Consider the following 25624-nt stretch of genomic DNA (forward strand, 5'->3'; position numbering starts at 1 on the left):
GGAGGACCTCTCCCCTGTATTAAGGTGAGAAAAAAAAAATGAACAGCCCCCTCTGGCCCTGTCTCAGGAGCTGGCCCTGTCTCAGGAGCTAGCCCTGCCTGTCTGGCTGGCTGCTAGAGCGACAGAGTGATGGGGAGCTGACATGAACTCCCAGGCCTGCCAGCACTACACACACAAGCACAAGATCACACACACACAACAAAAGGACAGACTCACAGGCTGATGCATGCACACACACACGGACATGTGCACGCACACACTCAACGAAAAGACAGCAGGGGCTGATCGGTTATACTGCTCAATTTCTCTCTTTCACTCTCGTTCTCGAATCTTCTCGTTCTTTCTCTTTCTGACCGGCTGGCTGTGGTACCATTTACACCAGTACATTATTCACTCACTCTATCTTTGTAGGGCTCCCGAGTGGCACTTCATCTCAGTGCTTGAGGTGTCACTACAGACACCCTGGTTCGTATCCAGGCTGTATCATAACCGGCCGTGATTGGAAGTCCCATAGGGCGGGGCACAATTGGCCCAGCGTCGTCCGGGTTTGGCCGTCATTATAAATAATAATTTGTTCTTAACTGACTTTCCTCACCCCCCCTGAGTCCTTTTGTTTGGCTTTCCTCAGCTCCACACTGCCTTCCCAGCTCCCTTATGTTTTTACATTTTTTGCTGTCTCCTTCTCATTCCCCTCTCGGTTTACCTTTTCATCTTAGTCCAGTCCCCTTCTCTCTGTCCTCTTCCTCCCTCCATCTCCACCTCTCCTCTCACTGCTCTCTGACAGAGGCAGCTAACGACCACACCAGTGCCACACACATGAAAAATGGCCTTTCTGACCTCCCACCACACTCTTTCTCTCCCTTGCTCCCTATATCTACTGCCCTGCTCTTTGCCTCCTCCATCCCTCTCTCTCTCTCCCTCTCTCTCTCCTGTCTCTGACTCCCCTTTTCCCCTGAGATCTGATTGCCTGCAGTAGTTTGTTTGTGTGTGCGTCTCTGTGAACGTGTGTGCTCGTGCTTGTGTGTCTGTGTGTGTTTATATGTGTTCCAAACCCCCTTCCACTCCCTCTGTTATAATAGAGAGCATTACTCAGAGACCAGGCCTGTGGGAGCAAGTAACTGTAAGCCACAGGTCTACAACCCCCACCACCATCCACCCGGACCCGGACCCCGCCCCCCCAATGCCCAACTGCCGGGGCGTAAAAACAGCAGTAGGTCTCCTAGCCGAGCCACCTCAGCAAGGTCATTCATCACACACTAATGAGCCCTGATGAACCTATTCCCTTCAACCGGGTCTATTTTTACCACCAGTCACTCCACTTGAACGGAGGGTGCCCCAGATCCTCAATCACACACTACATCGCACACATCCAGACCATTTTCTAGCTGACGTGTGTACATGCCTCAGTCTGACACCATGAACGGTAATGAACAAGTAACGACAAACCCTTTTAAGGGTTCCAAGGTGGTCTACTTAAAGGGATGGTGACCAAGGTCACGTGAGTGAGCTTTGACACTGAAGTGAGCTGATGGGCCAGGGAACTCATTTGTTGCCTTGATCAGGGTGGGTTTTCCTCCGGGGTCGTGAGGTTGGAGAGTGGTGGAGAGGGGAGATTGCTAGGGTCATATAACAAAATCTGGATTTGATTGTCACCAGTGGGATTTCTATGTGAAACTGGAGAGGAGGAATGGGGGGAGGGTAGAAACAGAAAAGCAAAGTAGGCTTTTGAAAAATGTGATTTCTCTCTACTTTGGATGCATAAGGCATTATCCACGGCCTCTGTGCTACGCCGGTGTTAAAATTGCTGCTAAGTTATCATGCAGGAAATGTAGTACACAAGAGAAAGAAATGAAAGGGAATAGGTAAAGCCGACAGAATGCAAATGCCCGCAAGTGTTAGGATAGAGGGAGATGAATGACAGAGAAGGGGTGGCAGAGCTGTTTTCCTTGGTTTTGCTCGTGGAAATATGGTGACACTGACCCAAATGATCAAAAGCACTGTGCAATTGTGAGCCATGCCAAGCGGCCTCCTTTGCTTTGGCTATAAATTAAATCTCACAAATTACCATATTTCTCGCCACGCCACAGTTTCTGCATGCTGTGTGTTACCGTAGCAACAGTGCAATAATTCAAACTGCTGCCACGTCGGATAGGGGCATGTGAATTTAGTAGGCGGTAGAGAGGCCTGTAGGTTCTATCTGCTCTAGTTCTACGATTAGACAAGGATATGAGGGAGACTACCATAGTAAAGTAGTTGGACTAGTAGCATCAAATTTGTTAGATATGTTGACTGTGTGCCATGTGCGTGCATGCATGGTGACAGGGGGTGTGTGACTTCTGGTGTGTTGTGATTTTCTAGGTGTGTGTGATACATGTGCCTGGCTGAATGTGCAGCACTCTACTCTTTGCAAATGATCGATGCAGGCCTCAGTTTCAGCCTTTACCCGCTTCCCTAGCAAACCACTGGGCCCTTGTTGGCTTGTCACTTCTCTGGGCTGCCAGGTAGGATGTGAAATTTGCCTCATGGCTACGACTATCCCCATTCCCCACTACAAGTCGTCTGTCTATTTTAACTCCAGGCTTAAATACCCACTCCAGGCTGCCACTGCCACTCGTGCTGCAGGCCTCTAACTACTCAACTGCCTCTGCCATCGTTTTGGTCGTCGTTGTTATTCCTCATCATTTGCCTAGTTTATCGGTTTTTATATTTTTTTATAATGGATGAGTTCACTAGCCGTCGCCACGCCAAACTCACTGTCGAGTGTTAGCGTTTGTTTTCTTCATCTCTCCCTCTAGAAGACAGACGAGTGAACAGCTGCGCGAAAGTGCGACGTCTCCTTCTCGCCATTGATTGAGTCACGGCTGTCGTGGCGTGGGTGATGAAGACGGAGAGTGAGTAGTGGGGAAGATAATGTAATGACGTACAGTACTTATTCCTCTCACACCTCTCTTTACCCCCTACATCTCCCTTCACATGTGGTATAGGTCTTGGCTAACACCCAGGGGGAATTCTCAACAATCTGAAAGTGCCTGCATGGAGCGCCGAAGTCCATACACAGATTGTTTTTGTTAAGTCTCGTCTTTTTCACATTGATGCAGTTCAGTGATGAAGTCTGGAATTGCTGTTCACAGAAAAACACCTCTGCAACTTGAATGTTGTATACATCCTACAGGGAATTCTGCCAATTGTTTGAGATGTTTCATTTGCTGGTGACTGGAAGGCAAGCAGGAGCTGCTATTCACATTCTCTGTATCTTCTATACCGCAGAATAGCTGGCCAGGTTGTCAGTTATGAACCAGACCTGGGTTTAAATACATGGGTATTTGAGTATTTTCAAATACACAACCCAAAACAAGTACTTTTATTTGAGTATTTGAATGGTTATTTGTAACAACCAAACAAAAAGATATTCCAATACTTATTTCAAATACTATTTTAACATACCTGGGTTAAATGCATGGAAGTGTATTTGAGTCAGTGTTTTTGAGTATTTCAAAAATACTAGGAAGATGTGTGTAAAAATTTAAAAAGCAGATGCTGAATATCCCTTTGAGCATGGTGAAGTTATTAGGCTTTGGATGGTGTATCAATACACCCAGTCACTACAAAGATACAGGCGTCCTTCCTAACTAATTTGCCGGAGAGGAAGGAAACTGCTCAGGGATTTCACCATCAGTCCACTGGTGATTTTATAACAGTTAGAGTTTAATGGTTGTGACATGAGAACTGAGGATGGATCAACAACATTGTAGTTACTCCACAATACTAACCTAAACGAGAGGGAAAAGAAAGAAGCCTGAATAAAATAAAACAGAATAAAAATATTCCAAAACATCCATCCTTTTTTCAACAAGACACTAAAGTAATACTGCAAAAAAATGTGGCAAAGAAATTAACTTTTTGCCCTGAATACAAAGCATTATGTTTGGAGCAAATCCAACACATTACTGAGTACCATGTCATATTTTCAAGCATGGTGGGGGCTGTATCATGTTATGGGTATGCTTGTCATCAGCAAGGACTAGTGAGGTTTTTTGGGGATAAAAAGAAACGGAATACAGCTGCGTACAGGCAAAATCCTAGAGGAAAACCTGCTTCAGTCTCCTTTCAAGCAGACACTGGGAGACTAATTCACCTTTCAGCGGGACAATAACCTAAAACACGAGGTCAAAACTACACCGGAGTTGCTTACCAAGACAACATTGAATGTTCCTTTTGACTTAAATCAGCTTGAAAATCTATGGCAAGACTTGAAAATGTATGAAATAAAAAAATGACATAATTAACAAAAAATGTCAATTAAATCCATTTTAATGCCACTTTGTAACACAACAAAATGTGGAAAAGGGAGTGTGAATACTTTCTGAAGGCATTGTATTTGAAATGGTATTTGAACCCAGGTCTGCTATGAACCCTAAATGAATGCCTGAGGAGTGGGTACACCCTTAGATAGGAGATTGACCAAGCACACTATCAATCGTATGCCATTGCATGTCATAATAGACTATGGAACATAACAATTATTTTTATTTAACCCTTATTTTACCAGGTAAATTGACTGAGAACACATTCTCATTTACAGCAACAACCTGGGGAATAGTTACAGGGGAGCGGAGGGTGGATGAATGAGCCAAGTGGAAGCTGGGGGTGATTAGGAGGCCATGATGGTATGAGGGCCAGATTGGGAATTTAGCCAGGACACCAGGGTTAACACCCCTACTCTTACGATAAATGCCATGGGACCTTTAGTGACCACAGAGAGTCAGGACACCCGTTTAATGTCCCATCCGAAAGAAGGCACCCTACACAGGGCAATGTCCCCAATCACTGCCCTGGGACATTGGGATTTATATATATTTTTTATTAACCAGAGAAAAGAGTGCCTCCTCCTGGGCTTCCAACACCACTTCCAGCAGCATCTGATCTCCAATCCAGGGACCGACCAGGACCAAACCTGCTTAGCTTCAGTGGAAAGCCAGCAGTGGGATGCAGGGTGGTATGCTGCTGGCTTATTGAATAACCCCATGCATACATAACAACAATAACTGCCACATAGGCAAGTATAAAGACTCAAACATAGCTATGTTATGGGGCCTTAAAAGTGGAAGAGTTTATCAAGGTTTAACACCGACCCTTGACTCTAGTAGGAAGTGTATTTTGTGTCCAAGCTTTAGAGAAATAGTCTCTTTGGTTGCCATGGCTCAATATAAGAGATGAGAGCAAAGGGACTGTTGTGTGTCCTTAAATGTCTTGGCTTTGATTGGATGGGGCAAGGCCTACAGCAAATATCAAGTGCTCCTCACAACAATCTCTCAGCACCTGTGCCCTGGCAGTGTGTCTCCAAGCATTAAGAAGTATATTCTTGAAACATCTTTTCCCGGCCCTGTCCACAAAATGTTGGCAATTTGTTTATACACCTTTTGGTATTTCAATGAAAGAGTGTTTGTGTCTGTGTGTGTGTGGTTGTCTGTAGAAGCTGCTTTGACAGACAGTTGGTGGGTTTCAAGGTTAGGAAGACATATTCCTGTCTTAGAGCTGTGTTCAGGCTGATTCACCCTCTGCCCAGCAACAGCTTGTCTCTGGGCTGATGAAAGTAGCCTGTTTCCCGCCGTCTCCAGAACACCTGTGTCAATGAGACCCCGCAACCCCCTGGCTCAGTCTACTGCAGTCACAACAGGATTGTTTCGCTCAATACTATTATGGCTCTTGCCAGAAGTTTTGCTTTGCCATTTCTGATTTATTCTACAATTCAAACATGACGATTATCCCAAACTCCCGTTCCACCTACACCGAAAGACGTGGATGGAAATCTTCCCTTTCATATTGTGAACTTTGCCAATGAACAACTTTACCAGCACCTGATATCACCTTTTCTACGGGAACAGCTGAGCCCCTCGGGGAATGTACACAGGAAATGCTGCAGCACCGCTGAGACCGGTGGTAACTCCAACAAGCTGCTTGTTACCTTCATCCTGCTTGAAACCCTGCTTGTTACCTTCATCCTCCTAACCTTGAAACCCACCAACTGTCTGTGGCGATGTACACCCCTGTCCTGGCACAAACACCACAAAGCAAGCTAAACAACTAAGCCCGAACTGTGGTAAGACCGTAAGGAAGAATTCAACAATAAACTGTGATTTATGTTGATCAAGCTTTGAATCTTTTTAGAGATCTGTTTCTGTCTGCACTCGACTCTCTGGCTCTGACGAAACAATTTGAATCAAACAGTGGTCAGGGAAATGGATCACTTCCGAGATCGTAGACCTAATAAGGAAAAGGGATCGCTACCTGGCCAGATTCAGAAGGACAAATCTACCACAAGATTATGACGGTTATATTAACTGTAGAAAACAGGCAAGATACAAAATGGATAAGGCCAAATCCCAACATTATACAGACGCTGTTAACCCCTGGTCGGGTGGGAAGGACATCCAGCGAAAAATCCTATCGTCATTAGCATAACGAAATGTAATATTTTTTTTTTCAAATATAGGACTATGTTATATCATTTTATAGATACACCTCTCCTGAATCGAACCACGTTGTCCGATTTCAAAAAGGCTTTACAGCAAAAGCAAAACATTAGATTATGTTAGAGGAGTATATCGTAAAAGTAGCCACATAGCCATTTTCCGACCAACCACATGCATCACAAATAACCAAAAAACAGCTAAATGCAGCACCTTTGACAATCTTCATCAGATGACACCCCTAGGACATCATGTTACACAATACATGCATTCGTTTGTTCGATAAAGTTCATATTTATATATAAAAACAGCATTTTACATCGGCGCGTAACGTTGACTAATTATTTTCCCTCAAATGCATCCGGTGAAACAGCGCTACAATTTACTAAATTACTATTCGAAAACATTTTTAAAATGTAATATTGTCATTCTAAGAATTATAGATGAATATCTCTTGAAAGCACCTGTAATGCCAGATTTAAAAATAACTTTACTGGGTAATCACACTTTGCGATAAAAGGGGATGCGATACTCAGAAAATAGGCTACCGTTACAGGTCAGCGCCATCTTGGAACAATCGCATATCAAATCTAGTCTTGTATACTATTGTCAATAATCCCTTACCTTTGATTATCTTCATCAGAAAGCACTTCTAGGAATCCCAGGTCCACAACAAATGTATTTTCGTTCGAAAAAGTTAATCCTTTATGTTCCAATAGCTTGTTCTTGTTAGCGCGTTCTGAAGGCTGCACCAAAAGTTCCGTCGTGCGCGGGACTCCACTTTCAAAAAAATGAATTGTTTTTTTATTTAGGTTCGTTCAAACATGTCAAACGTTGTATAACATAAATCTTTAGGGCCTTTTTCAACCAGAGCTCCAATAAGATTGCGCCGGCATCATAATGGTGATGGCCCTCTCCGTGTGACCACGTTCCACTGCGTCTCATTCATTCAGTTTTCACAGTAGAAGGCTCAAATCACCTTGTAAAGACTGGGGACATCTAGTGGAAGCAATAGGAAGTGCTCAATGAACCATTGCTCACTGTGTGATTTACAGGCAAACTGATGAAGTTGAGTCCGCAATTCAGAATTCCACTTCCTGTTACGATCGGTCTCGGGGTTTTGACTGCCATATGAGTTCTGTTATACTCACAGACACCATTCAAACAGTTTTAGAAACTTTAGGGTGTTTTCTATCCACAAGTATTAATTATATGCATATCCTAGCTTCTGAGTTTGAGTAGGAGGCCGTTTAAAATGGGCACAACTTTTTTTCAAAAATCGCTGTAGCGCCCCCTATCCTAGGCGAACGACAAGAGGTTAATGACAACTTACATCAGCCTCATAAACTGTGGAAAATGTTTAAGAGGACATTGGCTCAAAAACTCCCCATAAGGTAAAATCCTGTAGTATTGGCCTGGATATTGATGATGTTTTATGTTATGACCAGGCAAAGGTTGCAAATTATTTTAACAAATGTTTTACCACTATAGGCTCATCTCTGGTTAAGAAGTTACCTATCTGCTCTGGAAACTATGTCCAGTCTTTCATTTACAACTTTGACGATAGCAAAGGTATCACAAATTATCTCAAAACAGCCCGTGTGTGTAACGTTCGTCGTTATGGGTGGACCAAGGTGCAGCGTGAGTTGGGTTCATCATAATTTTATTTAAGGTGAACCAGAAAAAAACTATTAACCTGTTATGGCTAGGGGGCAGTATTTTCACGGACGGATAAAAAACGTACCCGATTTAATCTGATTAGTACTCCTGCCCAGAAACTAGAATATCCATATAATTATTAGCTTTGGATAGAAAACACTCAAAAGTTTCTAAAACTGTTTGAATGGTGTCTGTGAGTATAACAGAACTCATTTGGCAAGCCAAAACCTGAGAAGATTCTGTACAGGAAGTACCCTGTCTGACCATTTCTTGGCCTTGTTGATTATCTCTATCAATTACAGGGGATCTCTGCTCTTACGTGACACTTTCTACGGCTCACATGGACTCTCAGAAGGCGGCAAAATGCTGAATCGTGGCTTTGCAGGCTCTGATTGAAACAAAGTAGCGCGTTTGGGTAGTGGCTGGTTACAGTACTGTGAGACTCAGGCTCGTGCCCGCGTCGACCGAAAGCTTTGTTTACTTTCCTCTGTTTAGCTAAACGGAGATTCCCGGTCGGAATATTATCGCTTTTTTACGAGAAAAATGGCATAAAAATGGATTTTAAACAGCGGTTGACATGCTTCGAAGTACGGTAATGGAATATTTAGAAATCTTTTGTCACGAATTGCGCCATGCTCGCGACCCTGATTTACCATTTCGCATAGTGTCTGGAACGCACGAACAAAACGCCGCTATTCGGATATAACGATGGATTATTTTGGACCAAACCAACATTTGTTATTGAAGTAGCAGTCCTGGGAGTGCATTCTGACGAAGACAACAAAGGTAATGAAACTTTTGTAATAGTAAATCGGAGTTTGATCAGGGCTAAACTTGGTCGGTGTCTAAATGGCTAGCCGTGATGGCTGGGCTATCTACTGAGAATATTGCAAAATGTGCTTTCACCGAAAAGCTATTTTAAAATCGGACATATCGAGTGCATAGAGGAGTTCTGTATCTATAATTCTTAAAATAATTGTTACGTTTTTTGTGAACGTTTATCGTGAGTAATTTAGTAAATTCACCGGATGTTTGCGGGGGGGGGGTATGCTAGTTCTGAACGTCACATGCTAATGCAAAAAGCTGGTTTTTGATATAAATATGAACTTGATTGAACAAAACATGCATGCATTGTATAACATAATGTCCTAGGTGTGTCATCTGATGAAGATCATCAAAGGTTAGTGCTGCATTTAGCTGTGGTTTTGTTTTTTGTGACATTATATGCTAGCTTGAAAAATGGGTGTCTGATTATTTCTGGCTGGGTACTCTGCTGACATAATCTAATGTTTTGCTTTCGCTGTAAAGCCTTTTTGAAATCGGACAGTGTGGTTAGATTAACGAGAGTCTTGTCTTTAAAATGCTGTAAAATAGTCATATGTTTGAAAAATGGAAGTTTTCGGATTTTAGAGGAATTTGTAATTCGCGCCACGCCCATCATTGGATATTGGAGCAGGTGTTCCGCTAGCGGAACGTCTAGATGTAAGAGGTTAACAACACAATGGACGAAAAGTCTTGCAGGCTATACAAAAACAAGATCCCACAACTGAAGGTGGGAAAAAGGGCTGCCTAAGTATGAATCCCAATCAGAGACAACGATAGACAGCTGCCTCTGATTAGGAACCATACTCGGCAAACACAAAGAAATATATGACATAGAATGCCCACCCCATATCACACCCTGACCTAACCAAACCGAGAAAAACGGCTCTCTCAGGTCAGGGCGTGACAGTACCCCCCCCAAAGGTGCGGACTCCCAGCCGCAAACCTGAACCTATAGGGGAGGGTCCGGGTGGGCATCTACCCATGGTGGGGGCTCCGGTTCGGGGCGTAGCCCCCGCTCCGCCCGCTGATTCCACTGCTTTTGTATCACCGGACCGCGGATCATCGCTGGAGGCTCTGGACTGCAGACTGCCGCTGGAGGCTCTGGACTGCAGACCGCAGCTGGAGGCTCTGGACTGCAGACCGCAGCTGGAGGTTCCGGACTGTGGGCCGTCTCAGGAGGTTACGGACTGTGGGCCGTCTCAGGAGGTTCCGGACTGTGGGCCGTCACAGGAGGTTCCGGACTGTGGGCCGTCTCAGGAGGTTCCGGACTGTAGGCCGTCTCAGGAGGTTCCGGACTGTAGGCCGTCTCAGGAGGTTCCGGACTGTAGGCCGTCTCAGGAGGTTCCGGACTGTAGGCCGTCTCAGGCTCCGTGCCATGGATCGTCACTGGAGGCTTTGTGCCATGGATCATCACTGGAGGCTCCGGGCCATGGATTATCACTGGAGGCTTTGTGCCATGGATCATCCCTACAGGCTCCGGGCCATGAATCATCTATACAGGCTTCTTGCCATGGATTATCACTGGAGGCTTTGTGCCTTGGCTCATCACTACAGGCCCGGGCCATGGATCATCACTGGATGCTTCGTGCCATGGATCATCACTGGAGGCTTCGGACCATGGATCATCACTGGAGGCTTCTTACGTGGAGCCGGAACAGGTCTCACTGGACTGGGGAGACGCACTGGAGGCCGGGTGCGCAGAGCAGGCACAGGATATACTGGGCCATGGAGGCGCACTGGAGGTCTGGAGCGTAAGGCTAGTACAACCCGTCCTGGCTGGATGCTTACTTTAGCCCGGCAAGTGCGGGGCGCTGGCACAGGACGAACTGGGCTGTGGAGGCGCACTGGCGACACAGTGCGTAGAGCTGGCGCAGGATATCCTGGACCAAGGTGGCGTACTGGAGACCAGGAGCATTGAGCCAGCACACTCCATCCTGGCTGAATGCCCACTCTAGCACGGCAAATGCGGGGCACAGGCACAGATCGCACCGGGCTATGAATGCGCACTGGCGATATAGTGCGCATCACAGTATAACTCGGTGCCTGACTGGTCACGTGCTCCCTACGGTAAGCACGGGGAGTTGGCTCAGGTCTGAACCCTGACTTAGTCAATCTCCCCGTGTGCCACCCCCCAAAAATGTTTTGGGGCTGCCTCTCGTGCTTGCCTCGTGGTTGGTATAATGCCTCGTAATATCGTAGCTCTGCACTTGCTGCCTCCAACTCCTCCTTCGGACGGCGATACTCCCCGGGCCTTGTCCAGGGTCCTGTTCCATCCAGGATTTCCTCCCAGGTCCAGTCCTCCTGACCACGCTGCTTGGTCCGTTGGTGGTGGGATCTTCTGTAACATCGTTCGTAAGGAGGAGACCAAGGTGCAGCGTGGTAAGTGCTCATGATTAATTGTATTATTTTATTTTTTTTATTTTTATTTATTTATTTCACTTTTATTTAACCAGGTAGGCAAGTTGAGAACAAGTTCTCATTTACAATTGCGACCTGGCCAAGATAAAGCAAAGCAGTTCGACAACATACAACAACAGAGTTACACATGGAGTAAAACAAACATAGTCAATAATACAGTAGAAAAACACGTCTATATACAATGTGAGCAAATGAGGTGAGATAAGGGAGGTAAATGCAAAAAAAGGCCATGGTGGCAAAGTAAATACAATATAGCAAGTAAAACACTGGAATGGTAGATTTCTAGTAGAAGAAAGTGCAAAGTAGAAATAGAAATAATGGGGTGCAAAGGAGCAAAATAAATAAATACAGTAGGGGAAGAGGGAGTTGTTTGGGCTAAATTATGGATGGGCTATGTACAGGTGCAGTGATCTGTGAGCTGCTCTGACAGCTGGTGCTTAAAGCTAGTGAGGGAGATGTGTTTCCAGTTTCAGAGATTTTTGTAGTTCATTCCAGTCATTGGCAGCAGAGAACTGGAAGGAGAGACGGCCAAAGGAGGAATTGGCTTTGGGGGTGACCAGAGAGATATACCTGCTGGAGCGCGTGCTACAGGTGGGTGCTGCTATTGTGAGCAGTGAGCGGAGATAAGGGGGGACTTTACCTAGCAGGGTCTTGTAGATGACCTGGAGCCAGTGGGTTTGGCGACGATTATGAAGCGAAGGCCAGCCAACGAGAGCGTACAGGTTGCAGTGGTGGGTAGTATATGGGGCTTTAGTGACAAAACGGATGGCACTGTGATAGACTGCATCCAGTTTGTTGAGTAGGGTATTGGAGGCTATTTTGTAAATGACATCGCCGAAGTCGAGGATCAGTAGGATGGTCAGATTTACGAGGGTATGTTTAGCAGCATGAGTGAAGGATGCTTTGTTGCGAAACAGGAAGCCAATTCTAGATTTAACTTTGGATTGGAGATGTTTGATGTGAGTCTGGAAGGAGAGTTTACAGTCTAACCAGACACCTAGGTATTTGTAGTTGTCCACATATTCTAAGTCAGAACCGTCCAGAGTAGTGATGCTGGACAGGCGGGCAGGTGCAGGCAGCGATCATTTGAAGAGCATGCACTTAGTTTTACTTGTATTTAGGAGCAGTTGGAGGCCACGGAAGGAGAGATGTATGGCATTGAAGCTCGTCTGGAGGGTTGTTAACACAGTGTCCAAAGAAGGGCCAGAAGTATACAGAATGGTGTCGTCTGCGTAGAGGTGGATCAGAGAATCACCAGCAGCGAGAGCAACATCATTGATGTATACAGAGAAAAGAGTCGGCCCGAGAATTGAACCCTGTGGCACCCCCATAGAGACTGCCAGAGGTCCGGACAACAGGCCCTCGGATTTGACACACTGAACTCTATCAGAGAAGTAGTTGGTGAACCAGGCGATGCAATCGTTTGAGAAACCAAGGCTATTGAGTCTGCCGATGAGGATGTGATGATTGACAGAGTCGAAAGCTTTGGCCAGGTCAATGAATACGGCAGCACAGTATTGTTTCTTATCGATGGCGGTTACGATATCGTTTAGGACCTTGAGCGTGGCTGAGGTGCACCCATGACCAGCTCTGAAACCAGATTGCATAGCGGAGAAGGTGCGGTGGGATTCTAAATGGTCGGTAATCTGTTTGTTGGCTTGGCTTTCGAAGACCTTAGAAAGGCAGGGTAGGATGGATATAGGTCTGTAGCAATTTGGGTCACGAGTGTCCCCTCCTTTGAAGAGGGGGATGACAGCAGCTGCTTTCCAATCTATGGGAATCTCAGATGACACGAAAGAGAGGTTGAACAGGCTAGTAATAGGGGTTGCAATAATTTCGGCAGATAATTTAAGAAAAAAAGGGTCCAGATTGTCTAGCCCGGCTGATTTGTAGGGGTCCAGATTTTGCAGCTCTTTCAGAACATCAGCTGAATGGATTTGGGGGAAGGAGAAATGGGGTAGGCTTTGCCGAGTAGCTGTGGGGGGTGCAATGCTGTTGACTGCAGTACGGGTAGCCAGGCGGAAATCATGGCCAGCCGTAGAAAAATGCTTATTGAAATTCTCAATTATAGTGGGTTTATGGGTGGTGACAGAGTTTCCTATCCTCAGTGCAGTGGGCAGTTGGGAGGAGGTGTTCTTATTCTCCATGGACTTTACAATGTCCCAGAACTTTTTTGAATTTGTGTTGCAGGAAGCAAATTTCTGCTTGAAAAAGCTAGCCTTGGCTTTTCTAACTGCCTTTGTATATTCGTTTCTAACTTCCCTGAAAAGTTGCATATCACGGGGGCTGTTCGATGCTAATGCAGAACGCCACAGGATGTTTTTGTGTTGGTTAAGGGCAGTCAGGTCTGGGGAGAACCAAGGGCTATATCTGTTCCTGGTTCTAAATTTTTTGAATGGGGCATGCTTATTTAAGATGGTGAGGAAGGCATTTAAAAAAATAACCATGCATCCTCTACTGACGGGATGAGGTCAATATCCTTCCAGGATACCAGGGCCAGATCGATTAGAAAGGCTTGCTCGCTGAAATGTTTCAGGGAGCGTTTGACAGTGATGAGTGGAGGTCGTTTTACCACTGACCCATTACGGATGCAAGCAATGAGGCAGTGATTGCTGAGATCTTGGTTGAAAACAGCAGAGGTGTATTTAGAGGGCAAGTTGGTTAGGATGATATCTATGAGGGTGCCAGTGTTTACGGCGTTGGGGTGGTACCTGGTGGGTTCATTAATAATTTGTGTGCGATTGAGGGCATCAAGCTTGGATTGTAGGATGGCTGGGGTGTTAAGCATGTCCCAGTTTAGGTCACCTAGTAGCACAAGCTCTGAAGGTAGATGGGGGGCAATCAGTTCACATATGGTGTCCAGAGCACAGCTGGGGGCCGAGGGTGGTCTATAGCAGGCGGCAACGGTAAGATACTTGTTTTTAGAGAGATGGATTTTTAAAAGTAGAAGTTCAAATTGTTTGGGAACAGACCTGGATAGTAGGACAGAACTCTGCAGGCTATCTCTACAATAGATTGCAACACCGCCCCCTTTGGCCGTTCTATCTTGTCTGAAAACGTTGTAGTTAGGGATGAAGATTTCATAGTTTTTGGTGGACTTCCTAAGCCAGGATTCAGACACGGCTAGGACATCCGGGTTGGCAGAGTGTGCTAAAGCAGTGAATAAAACAAACTTAGGGAGGAGGCTTCTAATGTTAACATGCATGAAACCAAGGCTATTACGGTTACAGAAGTCATCAAAGAGAGCACCTGGGGAGTAGGAGTGGAGCTAGGCACTGCAGGGCCTGGATTCATCTCAACATCACCAGATTAACAGAGAAGGATGAGGATAAGGGTATGGCTAAAAGCTATAAGAATTGGTCGTCTGTGACGTCCGGAATAGAGAGAAAAAGAAGCAGGTTTCTGGGGGCGATAAAATACCTTCAAGGTATAATGTACAAAGGTATGGTAGGATGTGAATACAGTAGAGGAAAACCTAGGCATTTAGTGATGATGAGAGAGATATTGTCTCTAGAAACATCGTTGAAACCAGAAGATGTCATAGCATGTGTGGGTGGAGGAACTGAGAGGTTGGATAAGGTATAATGAGCAGGGCTAGAGGCTCTACAGTGAAATAAGTCAATAAACACTAACCAGAACAGCAATGGACAAGGCATATTGACATTAAGGAGAGGCATGCTTAGCCGAGTGATCAAAGGGTCCAGTGAGAGTTAGATAGGTAGCAAGCTGGTAGATGATGGAGGGAAGTCTGTTTTTAGCCACCTCGTGTGTTTCCGTCTGTAGATTAGTGGGGTTCAGCGTGGTAGGGGGAACCAGTCCAATTGGCAAAATAGTTATAGTTATAGTGGCCCAAAAAAAGTTGTCCGATAGACCTATTCAGATAGCAACCGATAAGATAGCTAACGAATTAGCGGGCCCAGATGGGCGTTCAGGTTACGTCGCGACGGAGGGGCCAGTTGGATAACTCCCTCGGGCAGATAACGTCGGTGGTCCACTCGTGAAGGCCCGATGGGGCTCCGCATCGGCAGTAAAAACGGGTCCGGATAGGTGGTTGTAGCCCAGGAGTGGCTGAAGGAACTCTTCAGCTGGCTAGCTCCGGAATAATTTATGTTAGCTCCAGGACCGACGTTTGCCAATAGTCACTCAGGTAGCTGCAAGCTCGCTGCAAGATCCAGGTGTAAATGTCCAGAGCCTGCGGTAGAAATCCGGGGATATGGAGAGAGAATAGATCCGGTATGCTCTGGTCTGAGTCGCGCTGTACAAAAACTGCCGATAGCTTTTCGAGCTAATGGATAGCTGAGGACCGCTAACCGTGGCTAGCTGAACTCCAATGTTAGCCAGTGAAATGGCTAACCTCTGGCTAGCTTCTGTTGTGGATTTCAGATTTGAGGTAAATAATATATATATATATTTTTTTTTAAATTGGTGAGGCGGGTTGCAGGAGAGTGTTTTGAGGTTGAGTTTTTAGAAAAAAAATATGTAAAAAGAAATGCGAAGAAAGTATGTAAATATATATATACACGGGACACGACCGGAGGAGAACAAAGAACGTCTGAACTGCTACGCCATCTTGGATAGAGATTATATTATATTATATATTATATTATATAGATTATTATAACTCAGAACATTCAACAAAAAAAGGAAAACAAACGTCACGTTCTGCAGGCTTACTCTGAGCTGTACAAAAACAAGATCCCACAACTGAAGGTGGGAAAAAGGGCTGCCTAAGTGTGATTCCCAATCAGAGACAACGATAGAAAGCTGCCTCTGATTAGGAACCATACTCGGCCAAACACAAAGAAATATATGACATAGAATGCCCACCCCATATCACACCCTGACCTAACCAAACCAAGAAAAACGGCTCTCTCAGGTCAGGGCGTGACAATGTGGTTTCACTCCACAAGAAGAGCTGTAAAACAAATGAAGGAAACTACAGGCCTGTGTCAATCCTCAGCACCTTATCCAAAGTTGTTGAGAGATTCGTTTTTAATCAATTTGAGGGATACCTTCTTGAGCACAAACTTCTTTCTGAACTACATTCTGGATTTAGAACAGCTCATTCCACTGATACTTGCCTTATCCACCTTTTTGACCACATTAAGCAGGAAAGTGAGAAGGGGAACTATACAGCTATGGTCATGTTAGACTAACAGAAAGCTTTTGACACTGTGGACCAATGATATTCTCCTGATGAAACTGAAATGCATTGGTCTAAATTATGTGGCAGTGAATTGGTTTAGGTCTTATCTGACCAACAGAACACAAGTATGTAATGTTGGTGATGTCAGAGGCCAAAGAAATATCCAGTGGATTACCACAGGGATCCATTTTAGGGCCTCTCTTATTTCTGATATACATTAATGATATGCCAGATACAGTTAAGTGCAAACTCCTGCTTTATGCTGATGACTCAGCCGTACTGGTATCAGGGAATGATACAGTTTAAATAGAGGAGACCCTGAGTAAGCAATTGCATTTTGTTAGAGATTAGCTGTCTGATAAATTGTCACTACATTTGGGAAAAACTGAGTCGATTTTGTTTGGAACAAGATGTAGATTGCTTAGGGCTGACAAGTTAACAGTAAACTGTGCAGGCAAGGAGATTGAATCTAAAACAAGTGTATCTTATCTTGGTGTGTCCCTAGATTAATCCCTTTCTGGAGTCCTGATTGCTGCTAAAATTCTTTCTAAAATGGCAAACAAATTGAAATGTTTATATCGTAACGCTAGATATTTTTAACATTAAAGTTAAGAAACTGCTTGTCTCAACCTTGATTCAGTGTCATTTTGATTATGCCTGCTCTGCTTGGTATAGTGGGCTATCAAAAAATGCTTAAAAAGAGAATGCAGGTCATGCAAAATAATGTTATCAGGAATATGCTGAATGTCCCCCCTAGGACCCACATAGGGGTACAGGAGTTCCGGGAGGTAGGCTTGTTGCCTTTGGAGTCCAGAGTGGACCAACTTAAATTTAATCATATGTTTGACATCTTAAATGAACGTGCCCCAGGTTACATGAAAAAACACATTGATATGGTCTATAACCAACACAGTCACAATACCAGAGCCACTTTTTAGGATGTCAATATAAATGAATGTATTTATGGTTGTTTGTAATTTTGTCTTGTCTTTTAATCATTACATGTTAGTTAGTTTTACCATCGAGGACCACTTTGGAAATAAGCGTTTTAATTAATACTTTCAAGTGATATCCTCTGGGTTCACATTGTGCATTTTGTTGTACATATCTGTTGCCCAAAATAAATTAAATTCAACAACAGACAGAGGGAGAAACCTCTCCACTGGACATGCTGCTGCTGTAACACATCACAGGGGAGATTATCTACTCTGACTTTTGTAACAAACACGTTTCTTCACAATGACGCCATATGTCCGTCTTTACACTGTCTGCAAGGAACACGTTTAATTTCATCACTATGGTGCCATACTCTTCATCTTCTTCATTTAAAAAAAATATATTCTGCCAACCCTGGCCTCATTTCCCAGTATCCTATTAAAAGGAATGCAATTATTTATGAAAACACGAAGCTGTCTTGCAAGAGAAGTTGAATGTGAGGCGTCTGATTAGGAATATAAATAATTTATAGACATTTCTTCAACTAAGGGGATTACGTGCCAATTCAGCTTCCCTCTGCCCTCTATCTAAGAGGATCTGACTTTATGGAGAATGAGCAGGGAGTAGAGGATAGAGAGAAAGAGGTATGAATTAGAGAGACAGTTCATTACTGTAAATGAAAGGGTCCCAGCATATGAAAGCTTGTCACTGTCAGCTTTGATAAGTAAAAAGTGGCTTGTGTGTATGCATGTACGTGAAGAAGTCTATGTGGAGAAGTGTACGTGCATGTAGACATGCCATACTGTTGTTAAAGTGCATTCAGAAAGTATTCAGACCCTTTACTCACTACTTTGTTAGTGATTACAGACTTGAGTCTTCTTGGGTATGATGCTACAAGCTTGGCACACCTGTATTTGGGGAGTTTCTCCCATTCTTCTCTGCAGATCCTCTCAAGTGCTGTCAGGTTGCATGGGGAGCATTGCTGCACAGCTATTTCCAGGTCTCTCCGGAGATGTTTGATCAGGTTCAAGGACGGGCTCTGGTTGGGCCACTCAAGGACATTCAGAGACTTGTCCCAAAGCCACTCCTGCGTTGTCTTGGCTGAGTGCTTAGGGTTGTTGTCCTGTTGGAAGGTGAACCTTTGCCCAGTCTGAGGTCCTGAGCGCTATGGAGCAGGTTTTCATCAAGGATCACTCTGTACTTTGTTCCATTCATCTTTCCCTCAATCCTGACTAGTCTCCTAGTCCCTGCCACTGAAAAACCTCTCCACAGCATGATGCTGCCACCACCATGCTTCATTGTAGGGATGGTGCCAGGTTTCCTCCAGAGGTGACACTTGGCATTCAGGCCAAAGAGTTCAATCTTTGTTTCATCAGACCAGAGAATCTTGTTTCTCATGGTCTGAGAGTCTTTTATGTGCCTTTTGGCATACTCCAAGCGGGCTGTCAAATCAAATCATGTGCCTTTTACCTTTTACAGAGGAGTAGCTTCTGTCTGGCCACTGATTGGTGGAGTGAGGCAGAGATAGCTGTCCTTCTTGAAGGTTCTCCCATCCCCACAGAGGAACTCTGGTGCTCTGTCAGAGTGACCATCAGGTTCTTGGTCACCTCCCTGACCAAGGCCCTTCTTATGTCAAGCTTCTGTAGTCAACTCTTTTCATTTTGTTTTGTTGACTGGCTCCTGTATGGTATGATAAATAGGTTCTGCCACATTTTTATTTAGTTCTGAGTGCACTCACAGAAATCCATTTCTCATGCTTTGGTCGGTAGGTTCGTCCTGTGTGTGGGGTTGGTAGATATCCCTCATGCCATTTGCACTGTTTGCATTGGAGATAGAATTTCACAATCTTACCAGCAGCCCTGTGACTTTTAAAGCTTTACTTTAATTTATCGTTGGGAGTGCAGCTCCTCGATGCCACTCTTCATCCCTTTGCAGTTCACAACCTCTAACCCTGACTGCTTGGTATCCATGTCATGCCCTGACCATAGAGAGCCGTTTTATTCTCTATTTTGGTTAGGTCGGGGTGTGACTAGGGGGAGTGTTTCTATCTAGGTGTTTTATTTCTATGTTGGCCTGGTATGGTTCCCAATCAGAGGCAGCTGTTTATCGTTGTCTCTGATTGGGGATCATATTTAGGCAGCCATTTCCCCACTGTGTTTTGTGGGATCTTGTTTTGAGTTAGTGCATGTAGCACCTCTGATGTTACGGTTAGTTGTTTGTTTCCTTTTGTTTTGTAAGTTTTACTAAATAAAATATGTGGAACTAGAGCACGCGGCGCCTTGGTCCGTCTCTCCACACAACCATGACAGAAGATCCCACCACAACAGGACCAAGCAGCGTGCCTAGGAGGAGATGGCATCCTGGACTTACAAGGAGATCGAGGAGAAAATATCCTGGACTTGGGAGGAGATCATGTCAGGACACAAAAGCCTTCCGTGGAAGCAGACGCAGGGAGAGAAGGTAGGACAGCAACGCACCCTGGGGTTCGCGGCCACAAGGACAGCCCAAAAGACAGCCCGAAAATATTTTTTTGGGGGGGGTCACACGGGGTGGTCGGCGGAGAGTGAGCCAGTGACAACCTGGGAGGAGATAGAGAGGTGGTCGGTCGACCCAAGGAGAGTACCAGAGCCCACCTGGGAGTCAATGGAACAGTGCGAAGAGGAATACCGGAGAATGGAGTTGGCTAAGAGTATGCGGCAACGCAGGTGTTTGGAGGACCGTGTCACCAGTCCGGTGCAACTTGTGCCGGTCCCACACATCAGGCCTCCAGTGCGCCTCCCCAGTCCGGTACATCCTGTGTCCCCTTCTCGCACTCGCCCTGAAGTGCGTGTCCCCAGTCCGGTGCGTCGTGTGCCAGCTCCCCGCACTCACCGTGCGAAGTGTGTCATCGTTCCGGTACAATTTGTGCCGGTTCTACGCACCAAGTCTCCAGTACGCCTTCACAGCCCAGTACGTCCTGTGCCAGCTCCTCACACTCGCCCTGAAGTGCGTGTCACCAATCCGGTGCCACCTGTACCGGCCCCACGCACTAGGCCTCCAGGGCGCCTTCCCAGTCCGGTTCGTCCTGTGCCTGCTTCTCGCACTCTCCCTGAAGTGCGTGTCACCAGTCCGGTGCCACCTGTGCTGGCTCCACGCACCAGGCTTCCAGCGACGGTCCCCAGTCCAGAGCTTGTGGCGACGGGTCACAGTCCGGAGCTTCCGGCGACGGGTCACAGTCCGGAGCTTCCGGCGACGGTCCCCAGTCCGGAGCTTCCGGCGACGGTCCCCAGTCCGGAGCTTCCGGCGACGGTCCCCAGTCCGGAGCTTCCGGCGACGGTCCCCAGTCCGGAGCCTCCGGCGACGGTCCACAGTCCGGAACCTCCGGCGACGGTCCACAGTCCGGAGCCTCCGGCGACGGTCCACAGTCCGGAACCTCCGGCGACGGTCCACAGTCCGGAACCTCTGGCGACGGTCCACAGTCCGGAACCCCCTGCGACGGTCAACGGTCCGGAGCCTTCAGCGGGGGTCAATGTTCCGGAGCCTCCAGCGGGGATCAACGGTCCGGAGCTTCCAGGCAAGGCGTCCAGTCCTACTCCAGGGCAGGAGCCTCCCTCTGCGCCGGTGCCCAGTCCAGGCACGGCATCCAGTCCCGCTCCAAGGCCGGAGCCTTCCTCTGCGCCGATGCCCAGTCCAGGCACAGCGGCCAACTCAGCTCCAGGGCCGGAGCCTTCCCCTGCGCTGATGCCCAGTCCAAGCACGGCGGCCAACTCAGCTCCATGGCCAGAGCCTTCCTCGGCGTCAGTGCCCAGTCCGGGTGCGGCGTCCAACCCAGCTCCATGGCCAAGGCCCTCTTCTGCGCCGATGCCCAGTCCGGGCACGGCGTTCTACCCGGCTCCATGGCCGGACCCGTGGTCTGGGCGGGGGCAAAGACCCGCACCGGAGCTGCCACCGACACTCGTCACCCCCCCTACCCTCCCCAGCTGGTTTAAGGTTTTGCGGCCGGAGTCCGCACCTTTGGGGGGGTACTGTCACGCCCTGACCATAGAGAGCCTTTTTATTCTCTATTTTGGTTAGGTCGGGGTGTGACTAGGGGGGGTGTTTCTATCTAAGTGTTTTATTTCTATGTTGGTCTTGTATGGTTCCCAATCAGAGGCAGCTGTTTATTGTTGTCTCTGATTGGGGATCATATTTAGGCAGCCATTTCCCCACTGTGTTTTGTGGGATCTTGTTTTGAGTTAGTCCATGTAGCACCTCTGATGTTACGGTTAGTTGTTTGTTTCCTTTTGTTTTGTAAGTTTCACTAAATAAAATATGTGGAACTCAGAGCACGCGGCGCCTTGGTCCGTCTCTCCACACAACCATGACAATCCATCCCATTGTAGGCTACTCTGACAGGTCATTGTCAGGGGAAAAAGCTTTCAGTTGAACTACTGTGGCCATTCAGTGTCTCACACTGTCTGTTACCATGACACAACATCTGCAGTAACTACTCACCTATGTGCATTTGATAACTTGAACAACATGCACTTCACATTAGTATCCATGGCATAGACCATGGGTGCAAAGATCCTGCTGGTTTTCGTTTGCCTTTTAGCTGGGAAACCAGGTGCATTCAGTCACCAACCAATCAGTGGCAATCATTGATCAAGGAACAAGCAAACTAACGATAGCTAGCCGGGCTAGGGAACTGGAGGTGCCTGAATTGTGAAGTGCACCTCTGGCATAGACTGTGTAACTTCGCCCTAATGCTTCCTAGGTGACAGATCGCTGCCTGGGCCAGAGACTGACACCTGAATCAACCCCCAGCTCCATCACTGTACCTCTGCATTGTCAGGGCTGTCAGAGCCAACAACAACTGCTCTCTACATGGATCACTGACACCGTCTGTAACCTGACACACCCCATCCTCCAGTGCCACACTTACATTCACGCTCCACATGCCCGCCACATGAAAGAGCATGAGGCTCCAACTTGCTCAGCTCTAGCTACAAAGCTCCCGCAGTTCTTTCCTACATTACCCTCCTCCCTTTTTTCTCTCTCTCTCTCTCTGCAAACCCATTGGAATAATTTCTTCAAGGGCCATTAAGAGAAAAGTGCCTGGGATAAAAAAATGAATTAACAGGGCGAGGCAGCAAAGCAAAGAGGGTATTAAACGCTCAGATCATTATTGTTAGCACTAATGGGGGGGGTTAGAAAGCACAGGGCTAATGAATGAGTGGCTGCTGCTAGTTAGTTCTTCTCCATTAACGAAGTAGTGTAGCAGTGGTGGCAGGGATGCCTAGGGGGCAAGACTGCTAAGCCTTCAGGGTACTGCCACAATGGGAGTGGTGTGAGAGGACCAAGATCAACCCTTAGGTTACGACCATAGGTGCCAAGAAATGCCATCTTGGAGGGGTCCATTAAAAGAAATATGGAGATGGGTGCTAATGGAAGAGGAGAAGGGGAGGGAGGTGATGACTGGATGCCTGTGCTGGTGGTGAGGAGTAGTAGACAGCAGAATAACGTCCCATAGCAACAATCCAGCCAACGATACAGCTGTACCAATAATGACCAGGGTCAGCTGTAGACAGCTGCCAAATTAGTCAAGAATGGCTATTAAAGCAGCAGAGCTTGACCCAGAACAACTCCAGTTTCTTCTGCAACGAGTGGGCTGAGATCAGCCCTGGGCGTCACCGTCACGCTCATTGATTGCAACTGGAGGGATGAACACGTCATTCACTCACTGTCCTGTGTGTGTCAAGGCGTGAGTCATGGTGTATAGAAAAGACCACCCTGCTTTGGAACATTGGTACCTCCCCATTCCCACTTAGATTTCACTATAGATCACTATCCCCAGACTCAACAATCTGTCTGTTCTGCTCGCTCTTCCTCTGTGACTCCTAAACCCAATGAAGGATAATGATGTTAGCCATGCACAGCTACAATCCCTCCCGTATCCAAATTTGTGGACGCCACCTTGGACACCCTGTTGATTGGAAAGTCTGGGAATCTGCTGAACACCAGAACGCTGTAATTTATGGGGATTGGAGCTAATACTGAGGCGAGACAATTCGCACACCTGCTAGTGGAACTGGATAGGGCGTAACGTCTGAGCGTCTCCATGGGCTTGATGGAACGGCTGGATTCACAAGCCAATTTGACCATCTCAATTTAGCTCTTCCCTGCCTCCTTTTGGGTTATGGACAAAGCTCATTTCTCATCTATAATTCATGTCACTTCAGACACTGTCTTCATGTCACAACTGCACACACAAACATTGAACACAAACAACCCTACCCTTTTTACTGTAATCGAAGTTGTTACTCGGGTCGGCGTGCAGCTGTTTCAAATGGTCTTTAATCAATTCGCTCGAGACGTTGGTCGTCTGGAAGACCAGGACGTGCGCTCTACTGCTCTCACATGTACTCTGATCCGAATCTTTTCGTCACCAGTCACCAATGCAAACGGTGCATCTTGCCCTCCGAGAATACAGAGACATAACACAAGCTGCATGCTACAGTGCCTTCAGAAAGTATTCATACCCCTTGACTTATTCCACATTTTGATGTTACAGCCTGAATTCAAAATTGATTAAATATATTGTTTTTGACACCCATCTACACACAATGCCCCACAATGACAAAGTGAAAACATGTTTTTAGAAATATCTAATTTACATAAGTATTCACACCCCTGAGACAATACATTATAGAAAAATCTTTGGCAGCTAAGAGCTTTGCACACCTGGATTGTGCAATATTTGCACATTATTCATTTAAAAATTATTCAAGCTCTGTCAAGTTGGTTGTTGATTGATTTAAGTCAAAATTGTAACTAGGCCACTCAGGAACATTCAATGTCATCTTGGTAAGCAACTTGTGTTTTAGGTTATTGTCCTGCTGAAAAGTGAACTTGTCTCCCAGTGTCTGTCGGAAAGCAGACTGAACCAGGTTTCCACTAGGATTTTGCCTGTCCTTAGCTCTATTAAGTTTATTTTTATCATAGTGAGTCCATGCAACTTATTATGTGACTTGTTAAGCACAATTTTACTCCTGAACTTATTTAGGCTTGCCACAACAAAGGGATTGAATACCTATTTACTCAAGACATTCAGCTTTTAATTTTAAATTCATTAGTAAACATTTTGAAAAAATCATTCCACTTTGACATTATGGGGTATTGTGTGTAGGCCAGTGACACATCTACATTTAATCCATTTTAAATTAACAAAATGTGAAAAAAGTCAAAGGGTGTCAATACTTCCTGAAGTCACTATACCTCCTCTTGATTGGCCCATCATCATGTTAAAGATGGGGTCAGTCCAACTCCTTTGGCTCCTTAATGGAAATTGCCATTTCAAAGCACTCTGACAGCGATGTTAACCTTTCGCAATATCAGCGGCATTAAAAACTGATCAGAGATGAGCGTTGATGTAAACTGAGGATTTTATTTGGGTCGTGTTGGCTTTTCATTGAGTGCTCCGAAGAGCAACAGCTCAGTGGCGCCCTCTACTGAATGGATTCCACATGGTTTAGGTACTGTAGATCACTGTAGGAAGATCATTTGATTGTTGCTTTCCGTACCACATCCTAAGAGAGAGGGGGAGAGGGAGAAAGAGAGAGATAGAGAGGTTGTTTTTATTTTTCCCAGTCAGCCTTGATGTGCAATGGAAGAGGGCTTAAGCAGACCTCTGGGCTGAAGTAGCCTACCTGGCTAAGGTATCATGTTGCTCGTGAGGGCAGAGCTGACAGAGACCTGGGTGACCCTGTGTTCTCTGAGAGGTTACCTCCAGACTGCAGGACCAGAGCAGATCCTCACCATGTCTGTGTGTGTGCGTGTATGTCAGAGAGAGACTGAAATAAATGCATAGTGTGTGTGAGTGTTTGAGAGAGAAATGTGAATGGTTAGTGTTTGTTTGTAGGTGTGGCACAATGAGTTTGTTTGCTGATGCCATTTCTGTGCTGCAGCTACTTTATGCATCAGTGTGCGTGTGTCTATGCATGTCTGTGTGTGTGTGTGTGTGTGCGTATTCATTCATGTCTATGTATTGTGTGTGTGTGTGCGCATTCATGTGTGAGGCATTGATCGGGTGAAAGAGAGTGAGTGAAAGAACATAAATATTTGATATATGCCGCCTTGCATCTGTATTGCTCGGATGATCACTTGCTATTGTGTTGGTGTAAGTAGATATTGATGTATGGTGGTGTTTCAA

At 46.0% G+C, this 25624-nt stretch overlaps 1 protein-coding gene across 2 annotated transcripts in view; it reads left to right on the forward strand.

Annotated features, from left to right (window-relative positions):
* Nucleotides 1-25624, forward strand: part of LOC106566949 (agrin) — a 400773-nt gene that overhangs the window by 136912 nt on the left and 238237 nt on the right. The window lies entirely within an intron of this gene.

This window comes from Salmo salar, chromosome 13 (assembly GCF_965601325.2).
Source record: "Salmo salar chromosome 13, fSalSal1, whole genome shotgun sequence".
Taxonomy (NCBI): Eukaryota; Metazoa; Chordata; class Actinopteri; order Salmoniformes; family Salmonidae; genus Salmo; species Salmo salar.